At 40.1% G+C, this 6,321-nt stretch overlaps 1 pseudogene; it reads right to left on the bottom strand.

The window, feature by feature from the left end:
* Positions 1-2,979: 2,979 nt before the first annotated feature.
* Positions 2,980-3,626, bottom strand: LOC112311968 (ras-related protein Rab-2B pseudogene; annotated as a pseudogene).
* Positions 3,627-6,321: the final 2,695 nt, after the last annotated feature.

Here is a 6,321-nt window from a genome sequence, read left to right on the forward strand (position 1 = left end):
GCCATAACCTTCTTACATATTTTCATTTTTTCTTAAATATAACAGTGCAGTTAAAAAGTTATGCAACTTTTTTCTTTATAACATCTGTTTCAGAAATCATTATAGATCAAGTTTCTTCATGGCATAAACTACCTTATTTTGATTTCATCACTTTTCATGTCATTTCTATTCCATGTCAATAGATTAAGGCTATTTTTAGAAACAGCATTTTCAGACAACCTTTGCTTATCTAGCTGCAGTTTTTGTGAACACATTTTGTGTTCCCATTTCCACTCAGATAAAATCTTTTTCTTTACAGTTTTTCTTCACCATCTACCCCCACACTTATATGCAAAATCCAGACAGATTTAATTCCTCTTTAATGTATTTAAGTAAATACAGTGGAACTCTTATTTTTCATTGATATTTGCTTTTATACTCTTCATAAATTTGAGTAAATCATACCACCTCAAAATAGAGTTTAAATAAGATGTATTTATTCTTTCTTTATGTAAATGGCTTAAAGAATAGCACAACTGTTGTCATTCAGAAGGATGAAGGAAACAGATCCAGTCATGAGAGCCTCCCATGAGGTCGCAAGGCCGGGGTAATGAATCCCGACACAGGGACCACCACGTGGCAGAGCGCCTCCCAGCCAGTGCAGCTTCGCTGAATTGGCCTGGGCATGTATATGTCCACTGCACTGACTCAGTGACACAGCAGGCTGATATCTATCTAATATTTTACATCCTGTTGCCTGGGATCCTGCCCTAAAAATGTTGGTTGAAGAAGAGAGGATAAAAATAAGAAATGACATATGTACTACATAATATTTTCTTTTTCATAAAAACAAAAAGTTAATTTCAGCTCTTTATATATGCATTTTGTACAAAGATTGAACATATATACCCTTCATATACCTTTCAACCAGATTTCCAAAATATTGTTTTTTATATCAGTTTTGCTCTATCATTAGTGTTCACGTGTGTACGTAAATTTTTTCTGAACCTTTTTAAAGATTACATGATGCTCCTTTATCCCCCCAAATTGTGTATTTCCTTCAAACAAGAACATTCTTTTGCATACACAAACAGTTTTAAAAATCAGGAAGTTAATGGTCTAACCTAAGAGATTTTACCCATTATTCTAGAATTCTCTTTAGAGGAAATATTTTTGGTCTGGTATAGTATCCAATCCAGGATTTTATGTTGTATTTAGCTGTCAAGTCCATAAATCTTTTAATGTGGAGAGTTCCTAAATCTTTGTCTTTTATGACCTTAACATTCTTGAAAAGTACAGGCCACTTATTTTGTAAAATACTCCTCAGTAGGGTTTTTGATGTTTCCTTATGGGTAAACTCAGGTTATCCAATTTTGACCAGAATAATACTGACCATCATCTTTTGCTGCCAGAGTCAAAGCAATAATGTATATATAAGTGTTTTGGTAAAGTGTAAAGTTCTTTTTTTTTTGGATACATGCATATATTTATAATGAAACAATTTACCACCACCAACAAAAAAATTAGAAAAATTCATGAGACCTCAGTATTGTGTAGTAGTGTGGGACATCACAGCAAAAAGATTCAGTAACTGACCCAGAAGAGTGAATGATGAGGGAAGCCAAGGCAAATTTGGCTAGGATAGTATTATATATGCTCTTGAAAAGGAGAGTGGCTGGAGAAGTACCCACTTACTAGACCGCTTGGAAGCAGGCAGCTTTACTGTACACTGCATGGAATGGAAGCAAAGAGCTAGGGAAGGGAAAGAGAGGACAGGCAAAAGAGCAATACAGAATAACCCAGGGTACACAGATGGAAGAGACTCAGATAGAGTTACAAATAGATGACTTCTGTTTCCTCCGAAGTTTAAATTAGACTTGTTCCAAGTCTTTAAGTATGTCAGTTAAATTCAATGACCACATAAATAGCACTAGGCACTGTGAAGGAATGGTGGAGGGAGTGGCTTACAAAAGTATAGGGATTACGTGGTCCATGCTCTCAAGGAGCTTACAACTAATGTGAGGAGACAAATTCCACACACAAAACAACTATAAAATATATTTACAAAGCAACATAAATACAAATAAATATACATGTGAATAAACAACATATGAAAGCTAAGGGGTCCTGTGTCAATAATTGTTTAGAAGTCCCTAGGTCAGTCAAAGACGACTTTCTGAAGGAAAAAGTTTTGGACTTTGAGTATCATGTTAGCAGAGAGTAGGGCATGTGCAAGGGCAGAGAAGTGGAAGTAAATATGATGTCCAGTAAGTAAGCAGATTAGCTTGATTAGAATAAAAAGTCTCAACAGGTCTCGTTAAGAAGTGAGTGTGATGAGACAGTAGGGGTCTATTCAGTGAGAGACACTGCAATGTTAGGTGTGGTCCCTAAAACCAAATAAACAGGGAAAGATGTTTTCTTTAGGTAATGATAGTAGGTGGCCACAGGTCCAGGAACAACTCCACTGTTCTCAAAAGTTTCATAGTTACTCTTAGACAGGGCAACTAGTAACAGAATGGTAGGGAAGTATTCAGCATCCTTGAGCAGTTCAAGTAGAAGCAATTGCCTTCTGCAAGAACTCTTATGAAGTGACATGTGGAAAAACTCAGTAAGATTCCTAGACTGAGCAGCTAGGCAGATCCCAGTAATCTCAAGTGCTCACGCAGAATGTCCCAGACCCTGTTACTAAGTCCTGGTGGGAAGCAGATTATGTACACTTCTAAAATAATTTATTTTGAATTGCCATGACAATCAACTTTTATCTTAACATTTTAGAAATTAAAACAGGAGGCTAAGAAGAGCCCTAATCTATAGGTAATGCTCATGTCCCTGAAGAAGGGACAGTTCAGTAAGCATTCAAATTCTCCTCTGGTCATTAAGTGGAAAGGCAAAACATCACATCTTGAAAATAGGCTTTCTCAGCCAAAGGAAGACCTCTTTCTTTAAGTCTATTGATCTGAAGCTGTTCCAGGAAGGAAAAAAAGAGTCCAGGCCAGGTGTTCAGCAGCAGCCAGAATATGTCACCAGAGGTCCACTGGGCAGTGCTGGGTCCCACTGAAGTTGAAATACACTGTTGAGGACCGATCTTGATGCCATTTGCCTCATTGTGGACATCATATAAACCCTGCTCGATCTGCCTATATATTTCTTTGGCTGTATTAATGAAAGCCTCTTCAACATTGCGGGCTGTTTTGGCCGAAGTTTCCGTGAATATAAGTCCATGCTCACGAGCAAAGGCTTCTCCTTCTTCTCTCTTCACATCCCTGTGGTTGTGACTCTAAGTCACTCTTATTCCCAATCAGCATGAGAACCCTGTTGGAGCTAGAGTGTTGCCGGGCATCCTCTCACCATGAGGTCAGGTGGTTGAAGGTTTCACACCTTGAGATGTCATACACCAGCAGTGCTCCGGCTGCTCCCCTGTAGTAGGAACGGGTGATAGAATGGAAGGATTCTTGCCCAGCTGTATCCCAGATCTGTAGTTTGATTTGTTTTCCATCATTGTTGACCATAAGGGCCCCAAACTCCACACCTATTGTGAGGTCCTGGACAGGCTGGAACCGCTTGTCTGTAAACTGCAGGAGGGGACATGACTTCCCCACACCTGTGTCCCCAATGACAATGTATTTGAAGAGATAAGTGTAAGTCATGGTCCTGTTTCCTCTGGATTCCGGGTCTGCCCTAAAGTGTAAAGTTCTATCCCAAACCAAGAGTTAAGGATTTAAAGGATTATTACTCATTGTAACCCTAACCCCCACCCCCTCTTGTCCTCTGGAATATGTGGTATTCCCACTGAGAAGTAGGTCCAGAGCACAATAATTTACTCAGGTACAGTAATGAAATTAGAGAAAATACCTTGTTCACTGTGAGAGGAGCTTTAAAACACCAGCATTGCAATAACCTATCCTTCTCTGGCTCCCTTCCTATTTCTTTTCACATAGGCATTCCCTTCTCTAAAATCTTTGCACATTGAATTCTATTTTGATGCCTGCTTCCAAGACATGGACTAATAAAGGGAACTACTTCTCTACTGGATACCTTGGGGACAATGAAGAAAAAATAACCTTTATCTGTGCCTGAAACGCAGGGCACATTACTGAAATAGGCAATTTTTTCTGGCAAAAAACATCTTCACCAGTCCTCCTCCTCTCACCAGTCCAAGCCATCAGGCTTCTATTTGAAACCATAATCAAACATCATCAACCATTTGCATTCCAGAGAGAGCAGGGCCAATTGGGCCTGAGATAAAGTGGTGGGACAGAAGCCTCAGGGCAGGAAAGGACAAAGAAAAATACATAATGTGATCCAGTCATTTACCATAATGACAAGTGTCCCCTTAAGCAAGAAGAGTGAGGTTTATTGATTTTATATTAGTTGATACTAAGAACAATGATTAAAAATGAGAGGAAAACATTCAGTCCCCTGAAGGAAATTCTAATAGGGCTTCTAACATTTCCAGCTCTTAAATGAGGATGGGTAATGACCCCTCGTATTTCATTCTCGCAATGTCATGTAAACAACTAGGAGACTAGCCTGCCTGGAGTTGCCCCCAGTCACAGCAGTTTTCCGTAGCAAAGCTTTCATCTGATGTGTGAAAAGCACATCAGCCTTTCAAAGGGAGAAGAGCCACCCTCCCTCAACCCCCTCGGGGGTCCTGTTGGCTTGAATCTTTGGTGATGCTTGGAAGGCAGGTGCTGGGCCCAGAATCAGCTCCTACAGCCTGACTCGCACAGCCTCAGGGGACAGCCCAGGCAGCCTTACAAGAAGTGGAAGTGCCTCTGGCACTCTCCAAAGTACTAAATGATGGCAGTGGGAGCCAGGGGTGAAAAAGAGAGAACATTTGACTTATGTCTGCATTTATTGCAAACAAAGGATGACATGGGCACGGTTATGAACACCTGAAGAATACACCCTCATCCATCTAATTTAAAACCATACCAGTCGGGCAGATAAATCATTATGTAAACTGTATCACTGCTATCAGAACATTTTAAGGAAATGAGAAAAGACTAGGTATGTTTCTATTCATGAATTCTCTCCCCAAACCCCCCTCCGTCCCAACACACTCGCACACACAAATGCTGAATTTGATATAATTAGTTTTGTTCTCTGCAGAAAGCTTCATTTATTGGGGATGCCATTAAACAAGTGAAATACAAATTACAAGTGACATTGATATAATCATAATTGCTCCTTCCTGGCTGCCAGAGATATTTTCTGAGAGGAACCTGCATTTCTACAGATGGCATGAAAAAAAAATGAGGCCGGCAGAACACACCATTATTCCTGCGAGGCCCTCAGTTCATTAGTTGAAGCAGCCAAGTCTTCACCAGCCGCAACTGATGAGCAAATGGGAAATGAGCAAGAGTATAAATTCCCAGCAAACCAAATCATTAACATTTGCTGCCTGCATCCTGGAAACACAGTAAATCAAATGTGTCATCATTTATCAAGACAAAATATCATTACTAATTGGGATTAATTTGCTGCTGTGGGATTGCTGACCTTTGCTGAAAGAAAATAAAACTGCTCGTTAGCCGCCTTCATTTAATTTTCCTTGAAGGAGGGAGAGGGGAAAAGGCAGTTTGTCTCGGGGAGGACGCAGGGGGTGGGTGGGGCATTCTTACCTTCCAAACAGCTACACATTTCGAAGTCAAACAAGAAATGAGGAAACGTGTTGACATGCCATTGCCAGCTGATGATTTGGGATGTTTGATATGTGCCCAGAGATCACCGTGCCTCTGGTTGTCTTTGTGATTTAGCACTGTCTTGGGAGAATAATTAGAAAAATTGCCAGGGCAGAATTTTATATGGTTTCATTTACAAATAAGACAAGGTAACACCATTGCCAGTGCACAGCGCAGGATTCACCTGTGTGCACGAAGTTAAAGGGGGTTCAAAAATATGACACGCACTGGGGCTGAGCATTCCACGTGGTGTCTGACTCCACATGTGGCTGAGGTCTGCATGGAACCACTGATTTAGTAACTGTGACGGTGATCTTTTACTTTTAGTAGCTAACAATGATTTTTCAGGGCTGATAAATGCATGTGCTTTGCAAGGTAGCTGTGAATGCCTGAGTCAGTGTTCTTGCCTTTTAGACCCTGAAAAAACTGTGGATCCTGAGAATTTAGCTGTGCACTAGAATGAACAAGTTAACAACCACTGACTTTTTGAGGGTTTAAAACAATAAAATGTTAACTTGATTACTGAGATGTTTGGTGTCCCATTAAATTTTGCCCTTGAGGCAACTGCCACTCTTACCTCACGGTAGTAGAGTCAGACATTGTTTAAGGTGAATCGATTTACTCATCACCATAACTACAACAAAACTAAATGTGAATA

This window comes from Desmodus rotundus, chromosome 7 (assembly GCF_022682495.2).
Source record: "Desmodus rotundus isolate HL8 chromosome 7, HLdesRot8A.1, whole genome shotgun sequence".
Lineage (NCBI taxonomy): Eukaryota > Metazoa > Chordata > Mammalia > Chiroptera > Phyllostomidae > Desmodus > Desmodus rotundus.